The sequence below is a fragment of the Alligator sinensis genome, unplaced genomic scaffold (assembly GCF_000455745.1).
Source record: "Alligator sinensis unplaced genomic scaffold, ASM45574v1 scaffold648_1, whole genome shotgun sequence".
Taxonomy (NCBI): Eukaryota; Metazoa; Chordata; order Crocodylia; family Alligatoridae; genus Alligator; species Alligator sinensis.
In genome coordinates, this window is record NW_005842353.1 from 584,216 (window position 1) to 598,855 (window position 14,640).

The following is a 14,640-nucleotide window of genomic DNA, read 5'->3' on the forward strand; positions in this document are numbered from 1 at the left end:
AGCAGACTTGCCGGGCTAAGGGGTCAGGGTGGCAGATTGGCCCCTCCGTCCCCCTCAGGAGGGAGTCTCCCACAACAAACACCTTACGTTTTGTCTTGGGGAGAGCAGGGGCGGTAGCTGCAGTTGGGACCATGTTGCCTGTGGGGGCCGGCAACTCAGCAGGCTCTGCTGGGGCAGCAAGAGGTGCGTACCTGTTGCTCAGTTCTGGTCGGGTAGGGGCCTTGGTGCAACAGGCCTTAGGGCCCTTTACCACCTTGGTCCATGCACCTGGCTGGACACAGCAGGAGGTCCCAAAGTCCTCCTTTAGCATGGAGGGGGACTGTGATCTACCCTCTGCCTCCCGGGGGAGAAGGGCCTGGCAGTAGGAGTCTATCTCCTGCTCGCAGTCCCTGATGGCACACAGTCTCTGGACTGTGGCCTGGAGCTCCTCCAGCTGGCGCACCAGAGACCCCAAAAGGGAGCAGACCCCACAAGGTTGTTAAAATACACTCAAGAGATCCCAGAAAGAGGACCACTACAGAGAAAGGCAAAAACTCCCATAGTCCATACCAATCTGACCATGGGATCATGTAATTGAGGAATGAATCCTAATGCATATGTAAACAGAAAAAGGCTGCTAGATACTGGGAGCAGCAGGATGTATGGGGATCGTAGCAACTTCCAGCAGATGTTAGATTTGCCCGTGAGTCATTAAGTCATACCTGAAGTTGCTGCCCCAATTGCCCCACCTTAGTTACCCTACTGGCAAATGGAGCCAAAATAAAGTTGCACAGGCAATCTTAATTCAGGCTTATTCTAAGCTTTAATTCCTTGACTTGCAAACTTAATCATGTTCTTTTAATGCAGTTTTTTCTGTCTAGTATACAGTATAGGTAATTCAGTGATTTGAAAGTTTGATTAGTTAACAGCTATGTTTTTTTGGATGTGTGGAATATTATTTCTCTTGTAACAAACTGTCCTGAAAAATACAACAAAATATTATAATAGAAAAAATATTTAATCATAATAAGCAACATAAGCTTTAGAAATAAAGGAACTAAAAATATTCACCCCTTATGTTAGCTGAACGTATATTTTCAAATCAAAACTTCCTCAAAACTGTTGAAAAACAGTGATTTTTTCCCCACACTTTCTACAGTCAGACTTAAAATAAGAAATACAACAGCCTTAGGCTGAGACCCAGTTTGGTCAAGAAAGAAGTGGAGAGAGAAAAGGAGGCCTACTCTAAAGAGATATCAGCACTAGGTGTCCCTTATAGTTGAGACTTCAATAGAAATTCAGAAGACGAAAGAAAGGATTAATTTTCAGCCCTTTACAAATGATACTTTGTGGTGATGTTTGCCAAAGCTGTAGAACAAAACTCAGATCTTTTCTACATTACTTCTATGAGCTCCTCAGTATGCTACACAATGTCATGTTACTGAAGCAGCTTCCAAGTGGCAGTAATATTCAGCACAAGTTAGACTGAATCCATGCTGTTATATTTTTTAAAGGAAATATTCTTTTCACTAGCATTTTAAAAATGACAGCATCTGAGAAATCCATTAATGCCTGAATCTGAAGGATAATGCAAGTTTCACATTCTTTGGTATGTGTCATATGGGTGAGTTTTGCTTTCTTGGAGGAGGATGAAAATTGTGTAAGCGTTATGTGTTAACAGAAACCACAGGAGGACTGCTTAATGGTCTTTTTTTCCTTGGAGATACAAGCTGATTGTCAGCTGTTATCTGAGTGTTTTGGTTGAATTTCCTCTGACCCAAAACATTTCCTGTTTAATTAAGTATCTAATATCCATTATTTGCAGCTTTAGTAGAAATGGCTTCAATTCAAGCTGGTTTGAAAAGCTTAACTGCTGCCTCAGTGACAACATGACATACACTGATGAAGGTCTAATGCAGCTTAGGTAAAGGAATAAAAGGATAAACTCGGTGCATCTGGTAAGATTCTCTGATGGCTCAGGCTCAAACTGTATCCTTATCTCCAGGAGAGCAACACACTCCTAGCAAAAAGATGCTTGTAATGGGCAAGAGCTGTCTGCAGAAAAATGCTGTCTGCAATGAAACTCAAAACCGTACAAAATGGGTGTGGCATTAAGTTTCCCATCAGACTCTATGATCACACCAGGTGCATTCCAGAATTTTCCTGGCATACCAAATCTTTTGGGTGAAACTTGGGCCAGTTGCAATTGAACACGAGAACATTTTTTGGTTTTCCCCATTGACATCACTGGATCACATTCATGGCTTTACTGGTAAGTTGATACTGTGAAATTCAGGCAAACAATTTATATGTTCAAGAAAAAAAACCTCAGGAGGCTAACTTTAGGTACCCCTTTTTTTTAAAAAACACCCAGGCAATAAAAAGTTATTTATATATGGAGTATCTTACTTCATCTTGGAGTAGAACAGGACCAAGGTCTGTGCAGATGAATAGAAATGTTGCCTTTCCAAGCTGAAAATGAAAATATTCTTTTTGGGTCTTAGGCTTATTATATTGGATGCAATCTAAATCCCTAACCAACAATAAAAGTTAAAAAACCAACCCACATATAAACACAGGAAAATAATATAAACAGGGCAGCTCTCCCCCCACCTAGGCAGACAGCCTCATCTGTTTCCTCTCTAAAAGACCCTAGTCCCTTTATAAAGCATGGAGTTTAATTAGATGCAGCTGGGTCTAGTTAACTCAGCTCTGGGATTCACTTAGCTCTGAAAACTCTGCTGGGATTTAAATATGAAAGCCATACCACCAATTCACTCACCTGGGATTTCTGCATTGGTATAAACAAGGGTATTATTGTGAACTCCTATCAAAGGGCACCAACATTTGTCTAAAACAGTCTGAAGGGCCCCTGTAAGGCAAGGAAGTACTATTAACCCTATTTTACAGGGGAAGAACTGAGGTGCAAAGAAACTGAGTTATTTAAGACCATTCAAGGTAGCTGTGGAGGAGAAAGGTATTAAAAATAGGTCATCCAAGTCCTAAACTACTACCCTATCCATGGAGTTATCCTTTTTCTCATAGGAAAGAACATAAATATGGTAACTATCCAAAAGGAAAGGGGAAAAGTGTTGTAAGGTTACCACAAAAAGGCTACATTATGTCAATCTATACTGGTGGACAATCTTCTGAAAATGTATTAGTGTTTTCCTCCTTTTGGCTTGAAAGGGCAGGTGCCAGACACTGACACGCAGCAAGCAGACCAGTTGCCAAGGAAACTCTTGGGATGTACATTCTAGAAATTTTCCCAAAGGGGACAAAAATGAGGCAATCCATCTTCAATGTCCAACAATGAAGATGGACATCGTTATCCTAGTAAATATAAATGGCAATTAACATTGGCCTAAATGTCCAAAAGTAAGTAGTGATTTGTGTTGTACATTTTGTGGTACCCAGCCCTCAGAAATGAAGTCCTTCTAGATGTCTCAGGTTGACCTGACCCAGATGGAAGCATTGAACTTCACAGGTCAAGTTAGAAAACTTTAGCCTTCAAAGTTAGGGAAAATTGGATGAAAAAAGCCTAATTCATTTTGCTCTCTGTTGGAAATATTTATCAGATTTCACTTTGTACCTGGCTGGTTGGTTGAATCTCATCTGCGCTAGGAAATGTTTTGAGTAGGTGCCCCTTCCCATTGCTAGCACTAGTTTAGCTGAGGCTCAGAGCTCTGGTGTACACAGCTCGCTGACTGCTGACATGATGATCATCACTATATAGATTAGAGTTTCTCCCAAATAGATAGAGCACTGAGCAATGAAAAAATGTTTTGCAGCCAAAGGCCTCTCTAGTGTTGCGAACATTGACTCACCTGAAATTATTACATTTTTCAAAAATTTCCCTGGCATATGCAAGGGGTGCAAACAAACATTTGCCACATCGAGACCAGAAACAGACACACACAGCAGTTTGATGTTCCCGAGAATGGCATGTATATGTACTCGCCACTTCCAGGAGCTGCATGGAGAAACCAGCGTAAGTAACTTGGGGTAGGTAAAGGGGCTAGCAGGTCTGTGGTTAGCAGAGTTGGTAGGTTGGAGGGAAGGAGAGTTGTCCCACTGGAGGGAGGGGTCAGGAGGCTAAAAATAACCCAGTCTGGGTCAGGGGGTGGGATTCACGTCTCAATTACCATTATATGCTTTTCTCAGACCTTGGTACATGTACTTTTGCATATGAGTAGGACATTCAAAACTCTGCTAAGATCATTCTTCCTGGCTATTGCTTTGATCACATCTAGCTATTTGTATCCCTTTTCTAGATCTCTCCATTCTATCTGTTGTCTCTCACTATCAAAATGTCTCCTCCAACTCCATTTTCCCAATGACACTAAATGTAATCACTGTTGTGCAGTTCTCGAACAAATATCTTTGCACTTTCTCCCCAAACATTTTCTAGATGCTTGGGAGACACTTGCTCCCTGCAAACATCCACAAGACTGTCCCATTATCCTCCTTCATGTCCCTTCTTAAAATTGTCCCTTGTCATAGGTTTCCAAACAAAAAAAATGATAGTAATTAGGTGGCTGTTATGCTAGGACAACCTCCTATCATGCTGATCAATGTTGACTTATTGTTCCCTTGGAACTCCTTGCCTGTCTGATTATATTCACCTGCTGTCTCTTGTTATTCTTAGGCTATAACCAGGGATCCTGGTTTTCTCTGATTTAAAAAAATCCCCAATTTTCAGTTAAAAAAAGTAGCCCAAAATCCAATTTTTTCCATGATTTAAATGAAACACCACTGATATCTATATCTATATCAATATCTATATACTGATATCTATATCTGTATATATTGATATCCTGATATATATCTATAACTATATCCTGATCGAGCTCTCTCTCTCTATATATATAGCGAGATATATCCTGATATATCTCTCTCTATATATAGCTATAGTGTTATATATATATATATATATATATATATATATATATATATGCTCCTATTGCAAGCAAGGATTTGGGACTACCTGTTTTTAACTGAAAATTGGAGATTTTTAAAAATCAGACAAAACCAGGATCCCTGGTTATAACACCGCTGATCAATTAGTAGCTCACAAGCCACATGCAGCTCCTCCACAGTTTAAATGTGGCTCCTGAAGACAAAGAAGCAGTTAAATAAAAAAAATTCTCAACATCTTTTCATTTGTTTTCCATTTTTTATTTCCTTCAGTTCTTGCTTATTATTTATTTTAAGAGGTCATTTAAGAACAAATGAAGAACTTGAGCTGATGCACTGAATGAAGATCACTAACTCTGGGGCAGGTACATCTCAAAAGTATCATGTTCTCTGCCTTTCAGATATGTCAAGATGTTGGTTTGCAGCTAGCAGGACAAGGAAGCTTGTCAAACTCTGGACTGCAAATTCCTGGGGGCACCATCCATCTTTTTGTTCTGTTTGCCTAGCAGTGAGGATAATAGTATTTCAGTCCAGGATTGGGAAGCTAACAGTTATCCACACAAAACAGAAGCAGCATGTAAAATTAATGTAAATATTAAATTATGCCTAACTACATATTTGTATAGCACCCAGATCAATACTGGGGTCTTTGGTCACCACTGTTATAACAATAATTTGTCGATATGCTGTGTGCTTTGGAATTAAATCATTAATATATTAATGATGATGATAAGACATATCAACACAAACTTGAAAAAAACATACTGCATTTACTCAAATCTAAGTCAACCCTGAATTTAAGACAATCCCCCAATAATTAGATTTTATATCTGGAAAATGTATACATTTGTTATAGTTTTCCAGGTATAGAATCTAATCATTTGAGGGCTGTCTTAAATTTGCTCTCCCTCCCCCCCCAACTACCTCAACACACACACTGTTATGGGAGAGAAAGCAATGGCTGAGGGGGTCAAGGTGCCTGTGTGGGTCAGGTGGTTCCCTTCCCCTCTGCCCCCCCACTTCTCCCCCTTCCAGGCCCCCCCCCAACTTGCACCCCTCCATCCCTAGTCTGGCACAGCCTTGATCCCCACCCCACCCCCTTTACCATCAGACACTGCTCGGGCTCTATTTTCTTGCACAGCACAGTGCATGGAAGTACAATCACTGCTGGCCATGCAGTGCTACTGAAGGCTTGCCAAGGAATGACGTTTCCCTGTGCTCCATGCCCAGGAGGGGATCTAGCCTAAGCTGGGGCTCAGCTGCGCCTGATAGTAAGCATGGGAAAGGGGGTGGGGTGGGGGAAGAAGCTGCAGAAGACAAGGTGAGGGGGTGGGCAGGAGACTGCGGTGGGTCTGACTCTGGCCTGACCCAGACTTAGGGCTGGAGTCAGAGCTGCAGCAGCTGACACACACACTTTGTAATTAATAATAATTAATTCTCACCATGCTGACTTGAGTGGGGGGGACTTCATCTTAGATTTGAGTAAATACAGTTCTTCTACTGTAACAGAATACTACACAACTGTTTTAAGAACATACTCTCACAAGAAGCATATGAACCACTCCATTCAGTGGTGGATATATATATACTACAATTTTTGATTTGTAGTCCTGATCTATCTGACATATGAAAATATTTATGAGGTAAGACAAGTCCCGAGTGACTGCACGTGTGTATGCTGAAAAGCAGAGATTATTTCAGCTGCGCTGACATTTAATTTGTTCATTTCATTTCCCTTCTGGTCATCTTTCCTGAGAGTCTAATATAGGTTAAAACTGTGTATTGTTAATAATTCTGCCCACCTTTGGCCAGATCTTATTGCAATTTTGAGGATTTCCCCAAATGAACGATAATTAATGAATTATACAAGCAATTGTAGTTTGCACTTATGTAGAACATGTATCTAAACTCTTACATTTCAAAGACCTTTACAAACATAATTAAACCTCACCGGGGTAGGCAAGGTAACATGGAGGATGATAGGCCATGGAAAGTCAGCAGAGCTGAAACTTGGCACAGAGCTAGGCTAGTTATATATTGCCGCACTTTGTGTATTGTCAGTGCAGCTCTAAGATACATGATGCAGAGCTGGATCCTCCTCTCTTTCATTATAATTATAGCCCTGGTGCAATTCTATTGTCTTCAGTGGAGCAGTTACTCCTGATTTATATCTGTCAGGGCAGGACCCAAAGCTTACCAAAGTCAACAGGAATCATTACATTGACTTTAGCAGACTCATATTAACGTCATGATAACTCAGAGGCGACTCTATAGGACAGGTTCTGCATTCATTGACATTCTTGAGTTCTTGCTGAGCCACTGCACCGGCCGTCATCTGTCCCAAAGTCATGCCATAATTTCTCTGTATATTTCACATGCTGAGAAAACAAACACAATCTGTTTTCAATTAATGATTCTCAGCATAAAACTATGATGCCACATGGGGTCATTTGAGATTTTATTTCTTTTTTCCCCCCTCTTGCTGTTTATTACCACCAGTTGCGGTCTCCTATCTTTAGATTCTAAGCATTTTGGCACAGATACAATATCCACATATATGTTTGTACAGCACCCAGGACAACCAAGTTTTCTTCCGGACTGCAGTGCTTGAACATTATAGCAATAACCTTATTTTTTCTCTATACTATTTACTTTGAAATTAAACTACACTAGCAAACAACTGTATGATTTATAACAGTAACAGTGGTGCCTAACCCATCTGGCTCTGCGGGCCTGATGCATGGCATAGGCCAGTTGGCAGGCCTGATACACCATGTGTGGCCACATCATCTGGCCTGCAAAGCTCCCCACAGACCTAGAAATTTGGCAGCCAGGGAACAGTGGCACTGTTAATTGTCACAGCTCCTGAAGCCATATCTTGGTCAGCAAAGCTGTATCTTAGAGCTGTGCATTCTGCAGGCAGTATCTTGGTCGACACTGATTTAGAAAAGGTCCCTGATGATATACCTAGAGGCTTTCATGCATTACACAAAGCAAAAACATGCACCTGCCACTCCTCTTAAAACGCTCTTCTGTACTGAAGACAGGTTTGTTTTTTAGTGTGAAGCACTGACAACTAGCTACAGGAAAGCTGCAAAGGAGGAAGGGAAGCACAGCTATAGGTAAAAGACTATCTTATGCTCACATTCTGCTTCATTTTGTGAAAGTTGCGTGGTCTTGTTAAAATACATGACAGTAAGACAGGGGATCTTTCTTCTTCTTTCTCACTGTGCCACTACTTGCTGTGCAATTGTGGATAAGGCACTTAGACTTTCTGTACCTCACTCTCCTGATGTGAAAACTGAGAATACTAGTTCATAAAACTGCACTGCATTATGTCTTCATTCATGAGATTATAAACTCCCTGGGATTGGGGCTATCTTTTTATTTTATATTTGAGCAGTACCTAAGCACAATGGAGCCCTGATATAGGACCAAGACACTCAGGAATTCAAATACAAGAACAAAAACAAGGGTCCTTCCCAAACTAGTGAACCATAGGGCTAGCCAAAAGGACATAAACAAAGTGACATGTGGCCACCTTTACCTTCCCAGTTTAAAACTACGTACAACTGGGTTCATACATACAACACTGCCACCGTTCTGCCACTTCATGTCTCCTCCAAGACGCTAGTCACACAAATATGAACACTAATGTTTGTGAAGTTCCTTGAGAGTCTCAATGAAGCCACATCAAGTACAGTGTTATATTCAGTATACATCTAAAAAGATATAGGACAATGTACTTTTGTCATACTTGGCTTTTGTATTTGAGTAATTCAAAGCAAGAGAGAGGTCAGTTCCTTTTAAGCATTCAACATTTAAGCAGGTAGCAGCAGCTTGTCACTTAATAAAAGCAACTGCAGTGAAAATGTCACTTACTGGAGGTCATATGCTCTTTGAAAGCTCTGGCGGTCGATTCAACATGATGTACATCAATCCAATAACCAGATAGCATATCACATTATTTTAAGGGATATGATCAGACCTTTTCAGGCAGCTGGATTTGCTGTTTCAGCAGTCCTATGACTAAAAATAGGGATGAAATACTTTTAGTGCCCACTTTTAAATTGCGAAGCCACAAAGAGGCTGAATCTTGATTAAGTGACAGGTGAGCAGTTGTACCTTGAACGACTAGTCTGATGTGTGATTTCCTATCATCTTGCTCAGTGAACCAGTAAGGTGAATGTAATCAAGAACGGTGTCTTGCATGGTGAGTTTACAGCAAAATAATTGTAGGAAATGACTACAAATTAAAGTTTCTTAAACATGGACCCATTGTAGGTCACTGTAGCCAGTATATTACACATATTTAAGAACAGGAACCTCAAACACTATGTGAAAAAAGTAGAGTCTGCTTCTTTCAGATAAAATAAACCCATGAATCATAAGCCTCATGCTGGTTAACTTGGCAGTTGCACTTTTTGGACCTGATTCTGATTTCAGTTACACCAGTGTAGCCTGACTGACTCTTCATATAACGTCCCTGTAAATCAGAACTGACCAACAAGAGCAAAACAAATTTGCAATCTATATTCTCTCCTGGGGTAAACTGGCACAGATTAAAGCTGCAGAGAATTTGGCCTTACATGACTGAAAGGCCTGAATGTTCTTGTATAAAGTGATCTAGTTCAGAGGGCTGGCTTCAAAGATATTTCAGGAAAACAGTACTGCATTCCATTTTAGCAGCTCTCTCTAATTACTACTGGAGTATTATAATTATAATCAAAAACGTGATTTTTTTTTTTAGTGGAGTGAAAGACGTGAAAAAAATTCTCTCTCTTCTCACAGCTTTTGGAGGTCAGCGGTTTTTTGCTTGCTTTATGATTTTTTTTAACTAAAAACAAATGTAGAAAAAGCAGCATTCTCCATTTTAGATCTATTTTCTTACAGAATAAAAATGTTATAAATGATTTGTCAAGGTCTGAGCTTGGACTGAATAATAACATCTACTGGACTCCTATTTTAGACTCTCACAATTTGTAGTGTATATTCAGCGATGCTCTATTTTAAGAACCCCACAAGACAGAAATTAGGCATTAGCAAAACAAAGTGTGCAATCAGGGAAGGAATAAATGAGCACTCTGGAAAGACGGGAACAGGTGAAAACCAGTGTGAGTAAGTGGTATGATGAATAGATCAGGTAGTGAGAATTTTTTAACCGGTTTGTTACCAGGCAATTGCCACAGTATTGCTGTTAAGAAAAGCACATGTAATAATGCATTACTGACTTTAGGGGGGATTTGTCCAATTGTAAAGTAGCCATTTGTTTAGCTATTTTAGTCTTGCTTGCAAATTATTGCCGTGAGTCACTGAATAAATAATAAAATCATACTGTTCATTATTTTCTAATCTAGCTTCCTGAAGAATCTTTTGGACAAATCTCAATTGTTGTGCCCTTTAATGTCTGCACAGACAGTTTCAGAATCCTCATTCACACCCATCAGAGTTTACAGATGTGAGAATTTGTCAGCATACATATCAGCTACCCTAAGACTGCACTGGGACTAGGCACCTGCTAACTGCGCTTCTGCATCTAAGTACAGATACAGTACAAAGAGGGTTAGATTAAAGAGCCCACCTAGAACCAGTTGATTTCATCAGAATCACTCAGATGTGTTTTTGTTTCCTTCCTTTTCTATTTTTAAGTATGTTTTTAAATCTCATTGAGACCAAGATCAGCTCGAAACCATGATCTGGGTGTAACAGGTGCATTGCTGTCTGACTCCAGAGGGCCTGAAACATGGTCTCAGGTGAACAACATCTCTTTGTTAACTCTATAAGACTCACTTCCTTTGCCCTGCTCACATCATCTTGGTGAAAGACTAAATCTGAAGAGAGGTGCACTGCTGCAGCTTACCCTTCCCAACTCAAGGAGGCCCATCACTGTTGCTACATAAATACTGGGACTATTTCCCCTGTGGTTTCAAATACAAGACAAGGCTTTGTTACTAGCCCAATTTCTCTTAGAGGGAGGGGGAGCCTTGAAGCTGCTCCATGTCTGGAAAAAGGTGGGTCAATTTATGCCCCTCTTGAGAGGGAAACCTGGGTCCCCCTCTACCCCCACTCCAAGTGGGCATTGTGCAGGGACAGAGCCATAGAGCTGAAGCTATTTTGTGGTATACCTAGGCCCCAAATTGCCTTAAGTTGACCCTGAATGCAAAGACAACCACAATCTCTAAAACCAGCTCAATGTATATCTCAATGGAAGAACACCAACCAACCTGCTAACTGATTTATAAAATGAGAATTTTTCAAAAACATTGCTGGTTTTTCAGATTTTTCCATAGGAGTATACAAATAACTAGTCTACCATAGATATCTCTGGCATATCCATTTAAGTTAAAATGCCTGTTCAACTTCACACCGTTAGTGTATGCTATGTCCCAGACTGTTGAATCATATAATAGAGAGACACAATGGCTAACCCTTGAAGACTTTTCCTAATTAGAGTTCCATGACTAATGCAAAAATTAAGAGAGATAATTGTATTAGTTATACTTCTGGGACAAAGCTTTCATGAACCAAGCCTGATGAAATGAATGCAATTCCCCAGTGTATGCCTGCATTACAGGCTTCAACAAAAAGGCAGGACAGAGAATGTGATGGAGCTTTTCCTTTTATCTTTTGTCCTCATTAATCTTTCCTTTCTAGATGTCAAGAGTTCGAGTTACCAAAAGTTCTCTTAAAATGCAAACAAGTTTCAGAAACTGATAACTTTTAGTTTATTCCAGATACTAGTTTCCCTGTAATCTTGTGCGGGACTTTACTCCCTAGGGCCTGCTTATGAATCATCTTACCCACCCACTCAGGACACAAAGAGAACAGTTTTCATCAAGGCCACTACACCCCCTTCAGCTCGACTCGACAGCTCAAGGGTGGACACAAGGGTGTCTGGTGGATAGAGTGCAGGGCTTGCTGGTGTGGAGGCAGGGCTGGATGGTCCTTGAGGCTGGTCAGGGATCTCCTCCACTCCCCAGGACTCAGGAGGGACAGGGGGCCCTGGGCACTCAGCAGTCACTAGGAAGGGCTGGGGGCTGGTGAGAAAATGTCCCACTGGCTGCTCTGGCCATGGGTGGCTGGGGTGAAGAAAAGCCCCAAGCTCAGGGTCTCCTTCATGCCCCAGAGCTTGGAAGTGGGGAGGGTGGGCCCTGAGCATTCACCGGGATGAGCCAGGAGCTGGTAGGGAAATATACCCCACTATCCACTCTAGCTTCAGGCAGCTGGTGGGGGCAGAAAAGTCATGCCTGCAGTCCCCACTGCTTCACTGAGTGGCCCACGGTGGGTGGGGAGGTCTGATCTGGCCCCCTGCCCTATTCCCTATACCCCTAGTTCCCAAGCCCCCACTCCCAGACTGGTCCGTACCCTGCAACTTGGCCAGCCAGCCTCCACACTGCCAGGAGAACCTCTGAAAAAATTTCAGTTCCAGTTCTAAAATTTACAAGGGTGCCTGGCACATCAGTCCGCAGGGCTTGCTGGAACAGGGCCAGGGCTGGGGGCTCTTTGGGGATGGCTGCTAGGGGCTCTCCAGGGCTCAGGGGGAGTGCAGCCCAAGCAAAGGAAAGCTGCTAGCTGCACTTGGCTGCCAGCCCCCTTCCTTTCCCTTCCAGGCCCAGTCCCTGTCCAAAGAGCCTCTCCCCTTCCAACTCCCCACCATCCCAGGGTAGAAACACAGCACAGCGAGAAGCAAGCAAAGGGTTTTGTTTACAGACCACCCCTGAGGTCCTGCATTCCTGGCCCTTCTCATGGCCTGAGGCAGTCCAAGGTTTGGAAGCAAAGTATGCTGTCATCTTTCTAGGTGTCATCTTTCTGGCTGGCAGGCACCCCAGGGATGTGGTGCAGTGTCATACTATGCAGTGTCACCTTTGAGGGCAGCAGTCTGGCAAGTGGGTGAGTCAGGGAGGCAGGGCAGATATGGTTTGTCTGGCTGGCCTTGATTGTAAGTAGTGATGCTCTTTGGGCATGACATCTGCACTGGTTCCTGTTGCAGGGTACCATCAATGGCTTCTTTCACTGCCAGGTAGTCTTCTAGTGAAAAGAAGCTGTAGAGTAGCCATAGGAAGTGTTTAAGACTAGCCCACAGGTTCCACGGTATTGCCAACCATTCCAGAGAGCTGTCATAGCAAACAGATCACTCCACAGCTCTAGGTCAACCCCAGGCACAATGGCTTGCAGGGCAGAGCCTGCAGGGTTACTACTTGCAAGCCCAAAGGTGCATGCTCTGCATTGTCTGGACACTTTTACTAGAGAGGTATTACACAGGGTTGCCAAGAACCTGAGACTTTGACAAGGGAGAAGAGTTATCAGCCCAAATTATCCCTCATACTTTCTTAAAACATGTATTATTTCAAGGTCTGCTGTGAATGCACCATTGTCTGGGCACCTGTCAGCATTTGCGTGGGACTGAATGAATGGCTGAGTGCATGTGGAGCTGAGTCAGACCATTGAAAACCATCTCAAAGCCATTTCTTCTTTCTTCTTGTCTCAACCCCCTGGAATGCCTACGGTGAGAACAAAGGCTTCTGAATCTAGCCATGCAGATGGTGCCATAAGGCCTCAAGTGGACACTCCAGCTCTGAGGATGTCCCACAGTTGAAGATGCAGGAGGGAACATTGTGATCAGCTCCTTGATGACATCTCAGACTTGTCTGCATGCCAATCAGAGACTGCAGAGAGCTGGCTTTCTGCCTGTGGGCTCAGGCAGGAAGAGACAATCCATTCTGCAGGCTCCTTAGCAGCCCTCTGTGGCTGGGGAGGAGCAGGTTATAGCCTGGGTATCTGATGGTGTAGCTGTGTGGACATCTTTCCCGGGCAATGCAGCTACTGCCACCAACAGGACAACCACAGCTTTAAAGAAGCAACTACTGCCACAGCCACAGCATAGAGAAGGTGGTTTCTGCTGCAGAGGAGTACTTCTGTGCCCAGGCAGCAAGACCAGCTGATTCCACCCTCCCTCCTTGACCACAGTCTCCAGCTGACCTGAGCTACCATGGAGACTGGCCACCTGCTCCCTGGTTCCCCACTTCCATCCCTGGCCAGCATTTGGTCAGTTATGGACTATAGCACAGGTGTGCCACTTGTATGCCTCCCCACATTACAGCCACCATGACTCCTGTGAGGCTGCCGCCCCCCAGGGTGACAGCATGGTAAGCAGGGAGTATGGGCCTGAGTGGCACATCCAAAAGGAGCAGCCCATCCCTTCCCAGGGGGCACAGGAAACTCTTTTGGTATCCTGGATACCAGCTCCCCAACAGGGAGGGGAACACCACCAAAATATGGCTGCTAAGCTTTGATGATAAGCTTCAGGCTTGGAAGCGGCGAGAGACGCGCGGGTGAAAGCCCACTGCGCCCCTGCTCCACCAAAGCCCCCCAGAAACCCTCCAGCAGCCGCAGAGCCCCCCGCCGACCCCCAGTACAGCCGGAGTAAGCGGAGCCCGTGAAGAGAGGGGGCTAACCCTTATTGAGTGATAGGAGGCGGCTGAGTGGAGCCGGGCCGGGTCAAGCCCCGCCCAGGCCCCTACTTCGCCCAGCCCCCCAGGGAGAGAGAGAGGAGGGGAAGTACTCACCTGTCCCCCTCCAGTAGGGCAGGGTCCCCCAAATCCCAGGCAGGGCCCCCTTATTGCCCTAAGAGCAGCTTCCTCGACGGCAGGCCCACTGTGCATGCTCACAGTTTAAAAGGGCCTGCCAACCGGGAAAAAGCCCAGTTAGGCTCGGAAGCGGCGAGAGATGCACGGGGGAAAGCCC